Genomic DNA, 21,363 nt, shown 5'->3' on the forward strand with positions numbered 1-21,363 from the left:
CTTCAGAGGCACAGGCCTGTCACCCAGATGGAGCACCAAGACCCTGTCAGCCACACAGCTCAGAAGAAAAGAGAGAAGAAAAGAAAGAAAGAAAGAAAGAAAGAAAGAAAGTTATTAAAATAATTTTTTAAAATATTACAATTTAAAATATTTAAAAGTTATGAAAAAAAGAAAGAAAGTAGAGAGCAACCAAACCAAAAAACAAATCCACCAATGATAATAAGCACTGAAAACTATACTAAAAAAAAAAATAAAAATAAAAACGGACAGACAGAACCCTAGGACAAATGGTAACAGCAAATCTATACAGACAAAATCACACCAAGAAGCATACACATACACACTCACAACAAGAGAAAAAGGAAAAAAAATAATATATATATATATATATAAAAAGAAAAGAAAAGAAAGCAAGAGAGCAACCAAATCAATAAACAAATCTATCAATGATAATAAACTCTAAATACTAAACTAAGATAAACATAAAACGAGAAACAAATTAGATGCAGAAAGCAAACCCGAAGTCGACAGGTGATCCCAAAGTCCACTGCCTCAATTTTGGGATGATTCTTTGTCTATTCAGGATTTCCAGAGATGCAGCGTACATCAAGTTGATTATGGCAATTTAATCCACTGCTCCTGAGGCTGCTGGGAGAAATTTCCCTTTCTCTTCTTTGTTCGCACAGCTGCTTGGGTTCAGCTTTGGATTTGACCCCATCTCTGTGTGTAGGTTGCTTGAGGGTGTCTTTTCTTCACTCAGACAGGACGGAGTTAAAGAAACACCTGACTAGGGGGCTCTGGCTCACTCAGGCCAGTGGAGAGGTAGGGGTATGGAATGTGGGACGAGCCTGCATCAGCAGAGGCGGGGGCCTGAGCCTGCAACAGCCTGAGGCATGGTGTGTTCTCCTGGGGAATTTGTCCCTGGATCACGGGACCCTGACAGTGGCGGACTTCACAGGCTCTCAGGAGGGGAGGTGTGGATAGTGACCTGTGTTTGCACACAGGCTTCTTGGTGGCTGCAGCAGCAGCCTTAGCATTTCATGCCCACCTCTGGTGTCTGCACTGATAGCCACAGCTCGCACCTGTCTCTAGAGCTCGTTTACGCAGTGCTCTGAATCCCATCTCCTCACGCACCCTGAAACAATGGTCTCCTTCCTCATAGGCTGTTCAAGACTTTTTCCTGGACTCCCTCCTGGCTAGCTGTGGCACACTAGCTCCCTTCAGGCTGCGTTCACGCAGCCAACCCCAGTCCTCTCCCTGAGATCTGACCTCTGAAGCTGGAGCCTCACCTCCCAGGCCCCTCCCGCCCCGGTGGGCTTTCTCAGGCTGGTGAGTGCTGGTCGGCACTGATCGTCTGTGTGGGAATCTCTCTGCTTTGCCCTCTGCACCCTTATTGCTGTGCTTTCCTCCATGGCTCTGAAGCTACCCCCTGCCACGCCCCTTCTCTGCCAGTGAAGGGGCTTCCTAGTGTGTGGAAAATTTTCATCCTTCACAGCTCCCTCCAAGAGGTGCAGGTCCCGTCCCTATTCTTTTGTCTCTGTTTTTTCTTTTTTTCTTTGCCCTACACAGGTACATGGGGAGTTTCTTGCCTTTTGGGAAGTCTGAGTTCTTCTGCCACCATTCAGTAGGTGTTCTGTAGGAGTCATTCCACATGTAGATGTATTTCTGATGTATTTCTGGGGAGAAAGATGATCTCCACGTCTTACTCCTCTGCCATCTTGAAGGTCACATGGATATTTTTTAGCTTAATATTTTGTTACTCTTTTCCAATTAATTGCACTTAGTACAGACAACATGGTTTACATGATACTGATTATTTAGTATATGTTGAGATTTGCTTTATGTTCTAGAGAACATGATGAATTTATGTGTTTCATGTGTGCCTGAAAATATTTTGTATAATCTAATTGTTTCATGTAGCATTCTATAAAAGTCCATTAAACTTGTTAATTGTATTGTTTGTCTTCTATATTACTATTAATTCTTTTTGTTTGCTACATCTATCCATTATTGAGAGCAATTAAAAATCTCCCACTGTAATTGTGGATTTGTCAAATTCTTGTAGTTCTGTAAGTTTTTGCTTTATATATTCAAGGCTTTATTATTATGTGCATACAAGTCTAAAATAGATACACCTTTTATCTTTTTTAGTGACTCATTTGACCTTTTTACATTTAAAGTCTATTTTGTTTGATAGACTTTGTTTGGATGATATTTCTGTTTTCTATCCTTTTACTTACTTAATTTCTTTTTTTCCTTTCTTTTATTTTTCAGAAAATGTTCTGCCAAAAAAAATTGAATGCATTGGTTTACTTCTGAATTTACCAGTAGGATGTATAATTAGAATTAAGGATAAACTTCATAGCTCCAAACATTATTTTCTTCACCAATTTTTTATTTTATGAAACTTCAACTCTTCAGGAACATCAAAAGCCATCCTTCATGTAGATACATCAATTATTTATTTTTCTACATATTTTTTTCTCTTTGTAGATATATATATATACACTTTTTTTTGCTGAACCTTTTGGAAGTAACTTACAGATCTTGTGACACTTCAACCTTAAACACTTTGATGTGTATCTCTTAGGAACGAGTGCATTACTATTATCACACTCAGAAAAATTCAACATTGATGCAATTATCTAATATACTATTCATGTCAAAGTTCCCCAGTTGTCCTAACAATATCCTTTATATCTTTTTATTTGTTTTGATCCAGGATCCAGTCAAGAATCATGCACTGTATTTAGCTGTCATGCCCCTTTAGTCTTTTAAAATCTTGAATCACACCTTCCCATCCTTTTCTTTTAATTTTTCATTACATTGGCATTTTGGATGAGTCCAGGCAGTTGTCCTACATTCATCCCACAATCCAAACTTGTCTGCTTTCCCAAGACTAATTTGAGCATTTTTAGTAAGAAATCTACATAGGTGATGCTGTGTCCTTGCTATTGCATCACATCAGGAGGGACAAAATGCCATTTGGTCCCATTCATTATTGACGATGCTAAGTTTGTTGACCTTGTTTAAAGACTTTTTTAAGAGCAGTTTTAAGTTCATAACAAAATTGAGAGGAAGGAACAGAGATTTCCCATATGCCCACTGCCCCTACACATGCATAGCCTTCTCCATTATTAACATCTCATACCAGAGTGGTACATTTGTCACATTTGATGAACGTACATTGACATATCATTGTATTCCAAAGTCCATAGTTATATTTTTACTCTTGAACAATGTACATTCTTGCTGTTATACATTCTATGAGTTTGGACAAATGTATAATGACATGTATTCATCATACAGAGTATTTCCAGTGCCTTGAAAATCTTCTGTGCTCCACCTATTCATCCCACCCCCTCAACCCCTGGCAACCACTGATCTTTTTACAGACTACATGGTTTTACCTTTTCCAGAATGTCGTGTAGTTGGAATCATACAGTATGTAGCCTTTTCAGATTGGCCTCTTTCCCTTAGTAATATGCATTTATGATTCCTTCATGTCTTTTCATGGCCTGATAGCTCATTTATTTTCAATGCTGAATAACATTCCATTGTCTGGATGTACCAGTTTATTTATCCATTCATCTACTGAAGGTTGCATCCAAGTTTTGGCAAGTATGAATGAGGCTGCTATAAACAGCCATGTGCAGGTTTTTGTGTGGATATAAGTTTTCAACTCCTTTGGATAAATATTAAGAATCATGATTTTTTTATATTTTATATTTATAGTTATATTTATACATTTATTTCTTCTTTTATATGTACACATATATTTTTTAATTAATTAATTAATTAATTAAATATGGCTGTGTTGGGTCTTCGTTTCTGTGTGAGGGCTTTCTCTAGTTGCGGCAAGTGGGGGCCACTCTTCATCACGGTGCGCGGGCCTCTCATTATCTCAGCCTCTCTTGTTGTGGAGCACAGGCTCCAGATGCGCAGGCTCAGTAATTGTGGCTCACGGGCCTAGTTGCTCCACAGCATGTGGGATCTTCCCAGACCAGGGCTCGAACCCGTGTCCCCTGCATTGGCATGCAGATTCTCAACCACTGCACCACCAGGGAAGCCCATACACATATATTTTTTGAAACATTAGACAATAAGTTGCCTCATGACTCAAAAACACTTCAGTATGTGTTTCCTAAGGACCTTATTTATTTTTTACCAATTATGCCAATAAATGTCCTTTAGGTAAAGAAAAAGAAAAGAAAATCTGGTCCAGGATCCACTCCAGAATCATATGTTCCATTTAGTTGTCATGTCTGTTTGGTTTGCTTTAATCTACAATAATTTCTTAGACTTTCTTTGTCTAAGAAAAAAATGTTTTTGAAGATATAACACAGCTATTTTATAGAATTTCCTTCGATTTCAGTTTTCCAATGTTTCCTCATGGTTAGATTCAGCTTATGTACTTTTGTCAAGGAATACCACTGAAGTGAGGTTTTTTTCTTCTCAGTGTTTTATATTAGTTGGTGCACGATGTCAAATTGTTCTTTAACTTTCAATTTCTTGTTACAGAATGCTGTTCAGGAGATTTCAGAATGTAAGGCTTTGATGCCCTTCAGTGACTTTACGGATAGCTATGTGGGTACTTTTTACTTTCCCCTTGGGAAATAGTCACACTTTTTTGGACACAGATGGAATTATAGTTTATAAATAGCATCGTATTCCTTGTCTACGTTTATAGAAGTGCTCAGAATTAAAGGGAGTTCTCATGTCTATTCTGCCATAATATTTTCCTTCCTCAGGGCATTTATCTAGTAGCCTGGCTGGTTGTCTGTCCATTTCTCTCTCCCAGAAGAGGTTGGTTTTTCCACTTCTCTCTCCCAGAAGAGGTTAGTTTGTTTTCTGTTTTTTTTTTTTAAGTGAAAGAAGGTTTATTTAGGAAGATACACACTCCATAGACAGAGTGTGGGCCATTTCAGAAGGCAAGAGGCCCCAAAATATGGGGTGGTCAGTTTTTATGGGATGGGTAATTTCATAGGCTAATGAGTGCGAGGATTATTCCCACTATTTTGGCAAAGGGGTGGGGATTTTCAAGAATTGTGCCACTGCCCACTTTTTCACCTTTTATGGTCGGCCTCAGAACTGCCATGGCACCTGTGGGTGTGTCTTTTAGCATGCTAGTGTATTACAATGAGCATATAATGAGGCCCAAGGTCTACTGGAAGTTGAATCTTCCACCATCTTGGACCTAGGTAGTTCTAACCAGTTTATATCATATCCTCAAGGGCTATGTCATTATTTTAGAGGTTGTGCCATGCCTCCTCCTCTCCTGTTTCCTTCCCCGCTCAGAGATTTTACTCCCATAATCTTATGGGAAGCAGAGGGGTGATGGTCTCTCTTCTGTAGCTGTTTCAGAGCTGACTAGGGGTGTCAACCCTGCCTGTCAGGGAGTAAAAATCTCTGGATGCCTGATCTAGGGGCCCCAGTGGCAGGATGGCTTCTTGTTTTGAGTCAGAGGGTAGTAAGGACTGGAATCCTGGAATCCTCATGTAGCCAACATATTGATGTGGAACTGTTGTAACTGCTTCTGTAGCCTTCCTATGAATCTTCTTGAAGATGAAGCACTTTTTGCAACAGCATCAGTACAACAATAACTGTTTATAAATGACAAAAGACTTTAACATACATGGTTAAACATCTGATTACAGTGAAATCAATAAAGAAGCTTGGTTACTGTTGTGACATACAACATTTTAAGATAACAACTAGAACTATAGCATTATACCGGGACATATCCAAATTTCAGAAATTTTATATAATTTTTAGAATGTCTATATTAATGCCATTCATCCATACAGTGTATTTTAAGTAGGTTTATTGCTCATGTGATAATGTTCTCCATGTAATTTAACATACCAAATAATGCTAGTTAAATATTTTTTGTTAAGATACCTCAGTGGCCCTCTAAAGCATCCCAAAGTTAGCTGGAAGTCAAAAGAAATTTAATTAAAATTTGTTACTTGGGAAGTTTGTGAAAAAGTTTCAAAACACTTGGTCGAATAAGATCATAGGTCACTGTGAGACAATACTTATTCCTTAACCAAAGTTAAAAGAGATCTCAAAAGCAAATACAGATCACTTAAAGGCAAAGAAAACTCATACAATCTGTTATTAAAAGCAGCATTTTAAGAAAACTTTGGAGGGAGAAACCAAATCCATTCTTGCCCCAGCCCACTCCCAACAAAATCCATTTACCCAACTAAATTTCCTTTTCCTTTTCCACAAACCTTTTACAACTTTTTGTATCTATTTTACTTTGTCCCTTTTCTTTCCATTTAGGAGCAACCAGCTGTAGGACAAAAATTACTCTTTTCCCTTAAGAGAATGTAATGCCCTTCCTCATACCTTCTTTTGTTTAAAACACACACCCTGCTTTCCTTAAGCAACCATAAACTGTGTTCTACACCAGGACTTTTTGTAGATTGGTAAACATAAATACTAATGATTTCTAAAAACATATGCTTTCTTATAGAGAATATCTCAGGGTGGCACCAAACATATTTATCATTAGTGCTAAATACCTTTAGTTTCTCTGTTCAGTAATTTATATCTCAGTATCTTATTTTATTTGGGAATGACCTAGCTATCCAATAAACTTCCACCACTTAATTTAGAACAACTCTAAATATCAAGTAAATTTCCAAATATCTGGATTTTTTAAATTAATTTTTATTGGAGTATAGTTGATTTAAAATGTTGTGTTAGTTTCTGCTGTACAGCAAAATGGATCAGTTATATACATATATATATCCATTCTTTTTTAGATTCTTTTCCCATATAAGTAATTACAGAGTATTGAGTAGAGTTCCCTGTGCAATACGTCCTTGTTGGTTATCTATCTTATATATAGTAGTGTGTATATGTCAATCCCAATCTCCCAATTTATCCCTCCCCCATCCCCCTGGGTAACCATAAGTTTGTTTTCTATATCTGTGACTCTATTTCTGTTTTGTAAGTAAGTTCATTTGTACCATATTTTTAGATTCCACATATAAGCGATAGCATATGATATTTGTCTTTGTCTGACTTACTTCACTCAGTATGACAATCTCTAGGTCCATCCATGTTGCTGCAAATGGCATTACTTCATTCCTTTTTATGGCTGAGTCATATTCCATTGTATATATGTACCACATCTTCTTTATCCATTCCTCTGTTGATGGACATTTAGGTTGCTTCCATGTCCTGGCTACTGTAAATAGTGCTGCAGTGAACATTGGGGTGCATGTATCTTTTTGAATTATGGTTTTCTCCAGATATATGCCCAGAAGTGGATGACTGGATCATATGGTAGCTCTGTTTTTAGTTTTGTTCTCCATAGTGGCTGTACCAATTTACATTCCCACCAACAGTGTAGGAGGGTTCCCTTTTCTCCACACCCTGGAGAGATTATTTTTAAGTAGACATTCCTAAAACATAATTATTCCTAAAAAGTTCATCCAGAAGCTCTTATCTCACTTGCATTTAATTCACTTATAAAAATTTCATCATACCAAGTAAAGGTCTTATTTGACCTCTAGTAAACCTAGGTACAAGAGAAGTATTATACTTAACATTGATGACTTTAAAGACGTCTATATTAATCAAATCAAAAAGCTGGAGATAATACCAGACATTAATTTAATACTGAATATTTTCTAGGTCACGTGAACATGAAATTTACTCTGGCCAGTTTCCTTCATATTTATGAATATTTATATACAAATCAAGGTCACCTGTCTAGATGGTTAAATCTTTTCTTACTAATATTTATGGAGAAGACACTTAAGACTTTTATTTGTCCTTGATAAGTTCCAGATTACCTGCCTCTTTTTCAAAACTTGTATTTTAAAAAGATGGCAGAGATAAAGGTTCCTGCAGAAAACCAGGTAGAATATTTGCATTTCAAAAGCATGGGAGGAGAAAGGCAAGTTCCTACTGGGATGACTTTGTTCTCCTTTTGTTTAATACTTAAGAGCCTCTTAAATAGGGAAGGTTTGGGGAGTGGTAAAACGATTGGTGGGTTTTGGATTATTTTTGGAGCCATACCTCTGGCTCTGTAAGGACTAGATTTGTAAAACAAGGACAGTTTTTTTTTTTTTCTTTTTCAAAGAATTGGGTGACTACTTCAATGATATTGAAGGACCCATTTATTTATGTTGGAATGTTTAGCTTAGGGGAGAGGGCCTCCCCAAAACTTCCTATCAGGTATGGTTAGTTTAGTCAGACCAGTGGCCTCCTACTTTGGTAATCTATTTACAAACACTTTTGGGAATCCTCCCTGGGTTTAAGAAATTATTTAATTATGGCCCTCAGTTCAGCCTTTGATCTGAAGAGGCTTGTCTACAGGCTCATGTGATCCCATTTTTAAAGATAGCTGGACAACTTTTAGCCCAAATTTTTGTCCATTCCATGATTAATATAACCATTAATTTGTGAATTAAGTTCATTAGTGAATTTAGCATGAATGGTTTCAACGTTGTTGTTAGAGCAAAAGCCATATTGCAGTGGGTTAAGGAGTGACTAGGAGGTGCCAAATTGAAGCTAGTTGGTGTAGACCACTCATAGGAGATGTTTAGATGAGAAGGGGAAGATAAAAATTAGATGATATAGAAAATGGTAGAAATTTGAGAAAATGTATCGGCTGAAAGTAACGAGAAAAGAGGGAGAGATTGATGATCTAGGAGAGAAGACAATTCATAATAACTGAGAAGGAAAAGAAATAGGCCTAGTTGTTAGAGGGTGATGCAGTGCCAAGGGAAGCACTTTTCTTCTTTGGACGAGAATAGAGTAATGGCTCTCAATGAAGGTAGTATAAACCCAAAGGATGGTTTGAAAGTTTGTGAGAAGCATTTTAGAATATCATAATGTGGATTTCCCTAACAGTCCAGTGGTTAACACTCCGTGCTTCCACTGTAGGGGGGCACGGGTTCAATCCCTGGTCGGGGAACTAAGATCCCGCATGCCACGTGGCATGGCCAAAAAATTAAAAAAAAAAAAAACAGACTATCATAATGATGGAGGGCTTCCTGGCATATCGTGGGCAGGGTCAAGATTCCTAAATGTCCTGCAATATGAAGGACAGCCTAAACAAAAAATAGTTTTTCTATATCCCATACAACTTGAATATCCCATTGGATATTCATATAGGTGAAAAGTATGTTTACGTTGATCTAGGCCTTGAATTGAACTCCATTTTTTATACAAAGAAGAAAGTTTTAATATACACTGACTTTTCCCAGAATACAACTACCATGTAAACCAATTTAAGATCTTACTTTGTTTTGTTCATGATGTTACCAAGAATGTTCATAATTTTGGAAAATCATGTCACATACAAAAATGCTGCTCTTGGATATTTGAAATAACAGTAATAACACACCTGTATCAGTTATCATTTGTAGTTGCCACATTTACAGGCATTTTCTGTATATTTTTCTGCATATGTCTTTTAGTGTTATGTCCCAGCATTTACATATTGAAATACATCTTATTTCTTTATAAACTACTTTCTTTGTATTTCTCTTTCATATTATTGATAATAAAGTTTTGAAATTTTGTGTATTTAATTTCATGATATTAAAATAGGCATTAAAATATTTAAGAAAGTGGGCTAGATAGGATTGAGAAAACTAACCAGAGGAAAGAAGATAAAAATGGGTGAGAATGTTAATAAACTTTATGTAGAGATGCAGGAAATTGTGAGAATGGCCATGCGTTATGCTTTGTGGTAGAGGTTACCATAACTCTAATTGACAAATCTAGTGAATTGTTTTCAGTCCTTATCTTGACCCTCTGTGACATTTAAAATTATCTCCTCTCTTCCTTTCTATGACACTCTTCTCTTCCAGTTCTCCTCTTTCATTGTTTTCTCACTTTCCTTTTCTGAATACTCTATCTGGATCCTTAGATTTGGTGGTTCCTGAATCTCCTTGTTTTGATTCTCACTTCTGCTTGGCAATCTCACTCACTTCTTTGAGTTAAATTAAACATTATGCAGATGACTCCCAAATCTGTATCTCCAACACAAGTCTTTATGGCAGGCTTCAGACTCATGAAGCCAACTGCCTGCTGGTTTTTTCTATGTGGATGCCTTACCAGCACCTCAAACTGAACACAGCTAAAACTGAACTTTTCATGGCTCCACCAGCAGCACCACAAACCTTTTTCTTGTTGGTATTAATACTCCCAAGGCAAAAACTAGGGCATCATGTCATATTTCTCCTTTCACACTTCCACAGTTTAATCTGTCATGAAATCATAATTATTATTCCTTCAAAATATCTCATGAATTTGTCTTCTTTTCCATTTCCAAATCTCCATTTCCATATCTCCATTCCCATACCCTTGTTTGGACCCTTACCATTTTTCTCCTAAATGACAATAATAGTTTTCTAACTGATCTCCAGCTTTTTCCACTACTGCCTGTTGACCCTTGGTACAGCCTCTAGAATTAGTGTCTAACCATATTTTTCCCTACTTAAAATCCTTTAGTGACTTCCTGTTTTCTATGATAAAATATTAGCATGACCTAAAAGATTCTCTATGATAATCCTCTTACTCAAGCCTTGCTTGTTGCCTCTAATTCCTACCCCCCATCCCAGACTTCTACAACCCTCTTCTTATATTTTATATTCCACTAGGCTTTCCTTGAACTTTGTTATTTCATTCCCATTTCTTTGCACAGTTGGCTCCCTCTAATATCTTTAGGCCCTTGTCTACCTCATGAATTTTGTTCTTCAAAGCCCTTCTCAGTTGTCCTAGTCTCAGGAAAATATTCCCTCATTTTCTGTCCTCAGTCTCTAGATGTGACTACTTCCTCTTTGCTACTTCTCTGCCTGGTATTTGTCTATTACTGCAAATATCATATACACACTTGGTAGATGCACATTGATTTGAATTGAATTCTCAGTGTAGTATCTTTCCATCTGGTTGATTAGGATTGTTAAAAAAGAAATAAAGTACACAACAGAAGTTCATTGGTTTGTTTTCTTTGTTTTGCTTATTAATTGAGATATAACTCATAGTAAAGTAATAAATCTTAAGTATATAGCTCAGTGAATTTGTATATGTATTTATACATTTGTGTAACTACCACCACTTAAAACAAAATATAGAACATTTCCAGTAACTCAGAAGACCCATTTGTGCCCCTTCCAAGTCAGTACCCTCAAGAAGTAACCACTATTGTCACTTCTATCACCATTGGTTAATTTGGCCTGTTCTTGAACTTTGTATAAATGGAATCACAGAGTATGTGCTCTTTTGACTGACAGGTTTTTGTTTGAACCCTTATAAAAACCTTAGAACTCTTGGGCACCCTAATGGTGCCTATGAGGAAATAAGATACTAAAATAGCCCATGAAGGTAATGCTCCAAGAGGGAAACAAAGACTTCAACAACGCTTCAGTCAGAAAAACCCGAAAGTCTATGCCCATTTGGATGGGTATCCTCACAATGAAATAAAATGTTGTAGCACATGTATTATCTATGACAATGCAAAATGAAATATCAAGAATTTCGAAGAAACTGAAGGGAGGAATAGACAATAATAGTTGGAGGCAAATACTCTACTTTCAATAATGGATAGGACATGTAGACAGAAGGCCAATAAAGAAATAGCAGACTTAACACTATAAACAAGTAGATCTAACAGACAAGTATACCACACTCCATCCAACAACAGTAGTGTACACATTTCTCTCAATTGCCAGGAACATTCTCTAGGATAGGCCATGTGTTAGTCCACAAATTTAAATCATACAGTGTATCTTCTCCCACCAAAATGGACTGAAGCTAGAAATTAATAACAGGAAAACTGGACAATTTACAAATAGATGGAATTAAATAGCACATCCTTAAACAGCAAATGGGTCAAAGAAGAAATCATGAGGGAAATATAATATAATACTGTGAGATAAATTAAAATGAAAACACAATATACCAAATGTATGCATTTGGTAAATGTCAACATTAAAAAAGAAGAAAGATATCAAAACCTGACTTTATAACTTAAGGAACCAAGAAAAGAAAAACAAACCAAACCCAAAGCTAGCAGAAGGAAGGAAATAATAAAAATTAGAGTGTAGATAAAATAGAGAATAGAAAAAAATAGCACAAACAAAATCAAAAGTTGGTTCTTTGAAAAGATCAACAAAATTGAGAAAACTTTCCCTGGACCAAGGAAAAAAGGGATAAGACACAAATAACTAAAGCAATAACTAAATCAGAAATGAGTGGGGACATTACTACCTTACAGAAATAAAAAAGTATTATAAGACAGTACTGTGAACAATTGCATACAAACAGGTTAGTTAACCTAAATGAAATGGGCAAATTCCTAAACGTACACAACTTACTGAAACCTACTTAAGAAAAAAACGAAAATCTGAATCAGTAATCAAGAATCTCTCTCATCTTCACTGATAGATTCTACCAAATATTTAAAGAAGAATTAACACCAATCCTTCACAAACTCTTCCAAAAATAGAAGAGGAGGGAACACTGCCTGTTAATTTATGAGGCCAGAGTTACACTGATATAAATGCCAGACAAGAAACCACAGGAAAAAAAATAATACAGACCAATATCCTTTATGAATATAAATACAAATATCCTTAACAAAATACTAGGAAAGTGAATCCAACACTGCATTATATATATGGGGGGGGGGAGAAATAGACTGATTATACACCATGACCAAGTAGGATTTATCTCAGAAATAAAAAAGGGTGGTTCTATATAAGAAAATCAATCAATGTAATACACTACACTAATAAAATGAAGGAAGGAAACACATAATCTCAATTGATGCAGAAAAAGCATTTGACAAAATCCAATACTATTTCATGATTTAAAAATCAGAAAACTAAGAATAGCGAGAACTTCCTCAATGTAATAAAAGACATCTATGAACAACAGACAGCTAACACAATACTTAATGTTAACTGAGTAAAGGCATTCCTCTTGAGATCAAGAAGGCAAGGAGGCCTGCTTTCACCACTGTGGTTCAACGTTGCACTGGAAATTTTAACAAGAGCAGTTATGAAGAAAAAAAAATAAAAGGCATCCAAATTGGAAAGAAAGAAGTAAGACTATCTCCATTTGCAGATCACATGATCCCCTATATATTAAAAATCTCGAAGGATCCACATACCAAAAAACCCTACAAGAGCTAATAAAAGAATTCAGTAAAGTTGCAAGATACAAAGTCAACACAAAATTCAGCTGTTTCTATACACCAGCAGTGAATAATCCAAAAAGAAAATTAAGAAGAGAGTCCCTTCTCTACATCTGCGTCTTTATTCCTGTCCTGCCCCTAGGTTCTTCAGAACTTTTTTTTTTTTAGATTCCATATATATGTGTTAGCATACGGTATTTGTTTTTCTCTTTCTGACTTACTTCACTGCTAGTTTCTGCTTTATAACAAAGTGAATCAGCTATACATATACACATATCCCCATATCTAACACACCACTGTAAAACAATTATTCTCCAATAAAGATGTTAAAATAAATAAATAAAATTTTTTTAATTAAAAAAAAGAAAACAGCCCTATTTACAAGACTATCCAAAAGAAATAAATACCTAGTAATACATTTAACCAAGTAGGTGAAAGACCTGTATACTGAAAGCTACAAAATATGGATGAAAGAAATTAAAGAAGACAAATGAATGGAAAGACATTCCATGTTCATGGATTGGAAAACTTAATATTGTTAAAATGTGCATACTACTGAAAATGATATACAGATTCAATGCAGTCCTTATCCAAATTCTTGGGCTTTGTGTGTTTTTTTTGCAGAAATAGAAAAAGCTCATCCTAAAATTTACATGGATACTTAAGGAACCCCAAATAGCTAGAACAATTTTGGAAAAGAACAAAATTGTAGGACTCATACTTCCTGATTTCAAAACATATTACAAAACTACAGTAATCAAAACAGTGTGCTCTTGGCATGAAGCCAGACAAATAGAATACTAGCATAGACTAGTGAGCCCAGAAATAAACCTATATGGTCACATGAACTTCAACAGAGGTGCCAAGACCACTCAATGGAGTAAGGACAGTCTCTTCAACAAATGGTGTTGGGAAAACTGGATATCCACGTGTGCAAAATAATATAAGAAATTCAACTCAAAATGAATCAATGACCTAATTACAAGAGCTAAAACATAAAACCCTTAGAAGCAAATGTAAATCTTCTTTACTTTGGGTTTGATAGTGAATGTTTGATTATGACACCAAAAGCAGGAGCAATGAAAGAAATATAACAAATAGGTGGATTTCATCAAAATTGAGAACTTTGGGGTAGCAAAGGACATAAAGAAAGGGAAAACAATCTACAGAATGGGAGAAAATATTTGCAAATCATATATCTGGTAAGGGCCCATATCCAGAATATGAAAAAAACTCTTACAACTCAACAACAAAGAGACGAACAGCCCAAATTTAAGAAGGACGGAGAAACTTTTTTTTTCAACATCTTTATTGGAGTACAATTGCTCTACAATGGTGCATTAGCTTCTGCTGTATAACAAAGTAAATCAGCCACACGCATACATATAGGCCCATATCCCCTCCCTCTTGCCTCTCCTTTGCACCCTCCCTATCCCACCCCTCTAGATGGTCACAAAGCACTGAGCTGATCTCCCTGTGCTATGCAGCTGCTTCCCACCAGCCATCCATTCTACATTTGGTAGTGTATATATGTCCATGCCACTCTCTCACCTCATCCCAGCCCACCCCTCCCCCTCCCCGTGTCCTCAAGTCCATTCTCTACATCTATGTCTTTATTCCTGTCTTGCCCCTACGTTCTTCAGAACCTTTTTTTTTTCTTTAGATTCCATATATATGTGTTAGCATTTGGTATTTGTTTTTCTCTTTCTGACTTATTTCACTCAGCATGACAGACTCTAAGTCCATCCACCTCACTACAAATAGCTCAATTTTTTTTCTTTTTATGGCTGAGTAATATTCCATTGTATACATGTGCCACATCTTCTTTATCCATTCATCTGTCGATGGACACTTAGATTGCTTCCATGAAGGATGGAGAAGCTTGAATAGACATTTCTCTAAAGAAGATATACAAATGTCAATAAGGACTTGAAAACATGCTGAACATCATTAGTCATAAAGGAAATGCAAATCTAAACCAGAACTCTACAAACCCACGAGGATGGCTATAATTGGGGGCAAATAAAGGAAATAAGTGTTGGTGAGGATGTAGAGAAATTGGAATACTGGTACAATTGTTGATAGAAAAGTGAAATGGTGCAGCTGCTATGGAAAGAGTTTAGCTGTTTCTCAAAAAGTTAACATAGAATTACCATACAACCCAGAAATTCCATTCCTATATATACACCCAAAAGAACTGAAACAGGCACTGAAACAAATTCTTACACACTAATATTTATAGCAGCACTTTTAACAATAGCTAAAATGTGGAAACAACCCAAATCAAGGAACGAATTGATAAAGAAATTGTGGTATATATATAAAATCAACTATTATAATATTCAGCCATAGAAAGCAATGAAGTTCTGATACATGCTAAACATGGATGAAACTCAAAAACATTCTAAGTGAAAGAAAGTAGACAGAAAAGGTCACATACTGTATAATTCCATTGATATGAGATGTCCAGAATGGGTAAATCTGTAGAGATGAAAAGCAGCCAGAGGCAGGCAGTTAGTAGGGAAGTGGAAAACTGCTTAATGGGTAGAGAATTTCCTTTTGCTTGCTGCAAATGTCTTGAAATTCGATAGAGGTGGAGGTTGCACAGCATTGTGAAAGTGATAGATGCTACCGTTTACTTTAAAATAATTAATTTGGAGGTATCACCTCACACCGGTCAGAATGGCCATCATCAAAAAATCTACAAACAGTAAATGCTGGAGAGGGTGTGGAGAAAAGGGAACAGTCTTGCACTGTTGGTGGGAATGTAAACTGATACAGCCACTATGGAGAACAGTACGGAGGTTCCTTAAAAAACTAAAAATAGAACTACCATACGACCTAACAGTCCCACTACTGAGCATATACCCTGAGAAAACCATAATTTAAAAAGAGTCATGTACCACAATGTTCATTGCAACTCTATTTACAATAGCCAGGACATGGAAGCAACCTAAGTGTCCATTGACAGATGAATGGATAAAGAAGATGTGGCACATATATACAATGGAATATTACTCCACCATAAAAACAAATGAAATTGAGCTATTTGTAGTGAGGTGGATGGACCCAGAGTCTGTCATACTGAGTGAAGTAAGTCAGAAAGAGAAAAACAAATACCACATGCTAACACGTATATGTGGAATCTAAAAAAAAAAAAAGAAAAAAAAAAGGTTCTGATAAATCCAGGGGCAGGACACGAATAAAGATGCAGAAGTAGAGAATGGACTTTAGGACAAGGGAAGGGGAAGGGTAAGCTGGGACGAAGTGAGAGAGTGACATGGACATATGTACACTACCAAATGTAAAATAGATAGCTAGTGGGAAGCAGCCGCATAGCACAGGGAGATCAGCTCTGTGCTTTGTGACCACCTAGAGGGGTGGGATAGGGAGGATGGGAGGGAAACACAAGAGGGAGGAGATATGGGGATATATGTATATGATGTATAGCTGATTCACTTTGTTATAAAGCAGAAACTAACACACCATTGTAAAGCAATTATACTCCAATATAGATGTTAAAAAAAAAAAAAATCTGGCTGCCAATGCAGGGGACACGGGTTCGAGCCCTGGTCCGGGAAGATCCCACATGCTGCGGGGCAACTAAGCCCATGCTCCACAACTACTGAGCCTGCACTCTAGAGCCCACGAGCCACAACTACTGAAGCCCATGCACCTAGATCCTGTGTTCCGCAACAAGAGAAGGCACTGCAATGAAAAGCCAGTGCACCACAACGAAGAGCAGTCCCTGCTCGCTGCAACTAGAGGAAGCCCACATGCAACAATGAAGACCTAACACAGACAAAAATAAATAAATTATAAATAAATAAATAAATTTTTAAAAATAAAATATAATAGTTAATTTTATGATACTTGAATTTCACCACAGTTGAATAAAAGAGGAAATAATAACTCTTCATTTGGAAAAGAATACTCTCAAGTCTGATACATAAATCAGAAGTCAAAAAAGACAAAAAATAACATATTTAACAAGATAAAATATTAGAATATTTATTCTGCAAAATGCCATAAGAAAAGGCCATCTAATAGGAAAGAGTTAAAGTCATGTCAAAAGTTAAAATATGTCAAAAATAATCTCATAGTGAAAGAGAAACCAATACATTAGTGGAGTTTGTGAAAAGAAAACGACAGACAAGTGGAAAAATTAAAATATATATAAGGTTTTTTTTAATAAATTTATTTATTTGTTTTTATTTTTGGCTGTGTTGGGTCTTCTTTGCTGTGCAAGGGCTTTCTCTAGTTGCAGTGAGCGGGAACTACTCTTCGTTGCGGTGCGTGGGCTTCTCATTGTTGTGGCTTCTCTTGTTGCAGAGCACAGGATCTAGGCATGCGGGCTTCAGTAGTTGTGGCTCACGGGCTCTAGAGAGCAGGATCAGTAGTTGTGGCACAGGGGCTTAGTTGCTCCACGGCATGTGGGATCTTCCCAGACCAGGGATTGAACCTGTGTCCCCTGCATTGGCAGGCAGATTCTTAACCAGTGTGCCACCAGGGAAGCCCATATGTAAGATATTAAAATTTAAAAGAATCTACACTGTCTCTAGACACATGTTAGTGCTTGGGTGGTAAAAATGATTTAAAAAGGAGATCATCAAAAAAAAAAAGGAGATCATCATATGACCCCTGTAAGACTATTTATTATTTTAAATATTAATGATACCAATTTTCAGTAAGAATAGCTCTCTCACACATGGGTAGTATGAGAATACATTGGTGAAGAAATATTGGATGTAATATGCTAAAACTTTCCCCACATTAGAATTTGTTGTCCACTTAAGATACAGTCGGCCCTCAGTATCGGTGGGTTCCACATCCAAGGATTCAACCAGCTGAGGACTGAAAATATTGGGGGGAAAATTTCCACAAAGTTCCAAAAAGTAAAACTTGTATTTACCCCTCACCAACAAATAAGTTTCCATTTTATAAATGTATATAAATTTTTCTTTTCTTCATCCAACAATCATTCAACGGACACATGGGTTATGTCATACCTGACGAATGTGAATAATACTACAATGAATCTGGGAATTAAGATGTATCTTACAGACACTAATTTGTTTTGGATATGTACTTAGAAGTGGGATTGTTGCATCGTATGGTACTTCTCTTTCAATTGTTTGAACAACATACGAGCTATAGGGTTGGCCAGAATGTTCCTTCAGATTTTCCCGTATATCTTAAAGAAAACCCCGAACAAATTTTAAGCTGACGCAATATTTTATCAAAGCTTTCTTTCCCTACGTCTAAGGGAGACCGAGGAGATAAGAATAAGGGAGAAACAAAAAAAGAAAAACATAACTTACACTATGAACATTCTAAGACCATTCCTGAATTGAAGAACTGAAAAAACATTTTAAAACTTTCATAATGAGACCTCTACATTCAAAAAGAACCACAATTAAACACAGTCTATTTGGCAAAAAAGAAACAGGAACACATGAACTCAAAACAAACAAACAAAACAAAACATATCATACCACTAAAAAACTAAAACAAAAAATTACTTTTTGAAAACCCACACAGGGCTTCCCTGGTGGCGCAGTGGTTGAGAATCCGCCTGCCAATGCAGGGGACACAGGTTCGAGCCCTGGTCTGGGAAGATCCCACGTGCCGCGGAGCAACTAGGCCCGTGAGCCACAATTACTGAGCCTGCGCGTCTGGAGCCTGTGCTCTACCACAAGAGAGGCCGCGATAGTGAGAGGCCCGCGCACCGCGATGAAGAGTGGCCCCTGCTTGCCGCAACTGGAGAAAGCCCTCGCACAGAAACGAAGACCCAACACAGCCAAAAATAAATAAATAAATAAATAAATAAATTTATTAAAAAAAAAACCCACACAAACATTCAAAAACACAAAATGTCTATCACAAATTCACACACAACAATAAACAAGCTGAAAAAGCACAAATAGGAAACACATATTCCAACAGGGGAGCTCAAAAGAGAACATCAGCAGTTCTGTGTTCCATGAGTGAAAACATCTATAGACTTTCCATTCTGTGCAGCTGCCGGTGAGAAAAGGGGCCACTTGACTCCAGTGTGGCAGGAGGCAGGGCACCCCGGTACACCACAGCGGGGACAAGAGAGGAAAACTTGCAGAATTCCTCTGGGACCACACCCAAAATGGCTGACAGGGGAAACTCCGCTCCCTGGGTTGGTCTGTCTGGGAGTTGCCTCCTGTGTGCAAGAATCGCAGAGCTCCTGCTTTTCACCACAGAGTCCCACTGGCAGGCACGGGGCCCTCTAAGGCCGCTGAAACCCCATGGGGGACACCTCCTGGGCCTTAGGCAGAGCCCAGGCAGCCCAACAGAGCCTTGATGATCCCTGTGCAGGTCTGAAGACAGGTCTCGGCAGACTGGGATTTTCACTTAACACATTCCGCTGGATGGCACTGTGGCTCCAGAAATGTCAGTCACCCCTTTCCCTGCCCCCACGGAGGCTTCCGCCCCTGCCTTTACCTTCCAGAGAGTAGACGGTGTGCAGTGGTGGTGGGGAAACAATCAGATCACCTTCCTCCTCCTCCTCCTCCTTCCCCTCCTCCTCCTCCTTCTCCTCCTCCTTCTCCCCATCACCATCATCATTATCATCATCATCAACAGCAGCAGCAGCAGCAGCAGCCACTGAGGCACCAATATCCCATTATCCTCATCCCCATCCATAGTCCAGCTCACAGAGCACCGATGTCACCTTCAGCTGGGCTCCTCAACAACTTGGCCACTTTCTACGAAACCCACAAGTGTAGCTAGGCAGTTCTTGATTCCCTTGATGCCCTGGTTTACTGTAAACGCTGCCGCCTACGACCCTGCAGGGATCTCAGCAGTGAGCTTGCAGTTTCTTCTTTCTATCTTCCGACTCCTCCTGGCATTTGACTTGTCTGCACCGCATCACTTCCTAGGGAGCAACCTCGGTTGTGCTCAAGTTGAGTGCTTCACTAGGACAAAGATCCGTTGTGTCAGTGGCAGGCAGATCCCGGGGAGGATCCGAAGGTTGTGAACCCTTCTTTACTTGAATCACAAAGGTCCGGAAGAGACCACCACGCTGCATCCCTGCGTGGAACCCCCGAGCATTCTTTGTGCGCAAGGGTGGGAATTTTGGGGGTGGCATGGGTCGCACCGGTGGGTCTACTTGGGGAAGGCCACATGGCCTCGCCTACATTTGTCCACAAGTTCGCTACCACCGGGGTCTTTCTTCCCGCAGGCCTCGCTAGCCAGGCTGTCAGGCTTCAGATCTGCACCAGAAGCCCGTCCACATGTCATGCTCAATTTTTTCCAGGTGTCCCCGTGAATTTTTATCCTTGGGGAGAGGGTGGAGTTCAGGGAGCAGGGGGAGGGGAAGTGGGGCTTGGGGTTTGGAGGGTCATGTGGAAGAAGGGAGCTTTTGGGCTTGGTTTGCCATGGAGATCTCTCTGTTTCTCAACCTAACCCCTGACACTAGCCTAGTGTTCTCCCTGGAGGACCCATGAGATTTTGCAGGGGAAATAATGGATCCCCGGTAAACACACACACACACACACACACACACAAACTCACACACACTCACACACTCCCTCACGGACACGCACACACGCACATGCATACATCTCAGAAACCACTTCTGAAGAACCACTCAACACCTTAAGAGAATGATGCGTTTCCAGGCAGACCCTCAAAACGAGGGATCAGGGCCTTTATCCAGAGCCGACTGGGAAGTGTAGAGAGAAGAAAAAGGTACAACGTAAAAGCTGGGAGGAACCTTTTATCCGGGGACCTTACTGAGAACTACAGACACGGCGACAGCCACTCACAAAGCACTGTGGAAAGGTTCTGAAGAAGTAAGGGAGGAAGGAGCCAGGCTATTTAGGAGTTTTCATTGAATAAAAGAGGAAAAAACAGAAATATGTTGGGGAATATCAAAAGATTGCTGATAATCACAAAGACAAAAAAACTAAACAATGAAATAAACAAAGCACCACCACCACCAGCACCGCCACCACCACCAACAACAACAACAACAGAACCTCATCCAGACATCTGAAGTCAGAGATTTGAGCGCTTTTCTAAGTATGGGAAGATGCAAGAGCCTGGGTTCATTGAAATCATTCCTAGATGTGCATCTGAACTTTGCAGAGCTGGTATCCTGCTTTTCTCCATCCTGAATGGCCAACGGGGGCAACCCTTGGGGGCAGCTGCAGTGTCTGAGG

At 38.3% G+C, this 21,363-nt stretch overlaps 1 protein-coding gene and 1 long non-coding RNA gene across 2 annotated transcripts in view; one reads left to right on the forward strand and one right to left on the reverse strand.

Moving 5' to 3' along the window:
- Nucleotides 1–9,552, forward strand: part of NBDY (negative regulator of P-body association) — a 26,041-nt gene extending 16,489 nt beyond the window's left edge. The window contains exon 3 of the mRNA XM_082445036.1: nucleotides 1,570–9,552. The gene's annotated coding sequence lies outside the window, so the exon portion shown is untranslated. The remainder of the gene's footprint in view (nucleotides 1–1,569) is intronic.
- LOC309651894 lies at nucleotides 1,612–19,709 on the reverse strand. The gene is made up of 3 exons (XR_014258444.1): nucleotides 19,027–19,709; nucleotides 3,774–18,711; nucleotides 1,612–1,665 (listed from the first exon to the last, which is right to left on the reverse strand). It is a non-coding gene; the product is annotated as an uncharacterized lncRNA (long non-coding RNA).
- Between the last annotated feature and the right edge of the window lie 1,654 nt (nucleotides 19,710–21,363).

Source organism: Balaenoptera physalus, assembly GCF_965194825.1.
Source record: "Balaenoptera physalus genome assembly, chromosome: X".
NCBI lineage: Eukaryota > Metazoa > Chordata > Mammalia > Artiodactyla > Balaenopteridae > Balaenoptera > Balaenoptera physalus.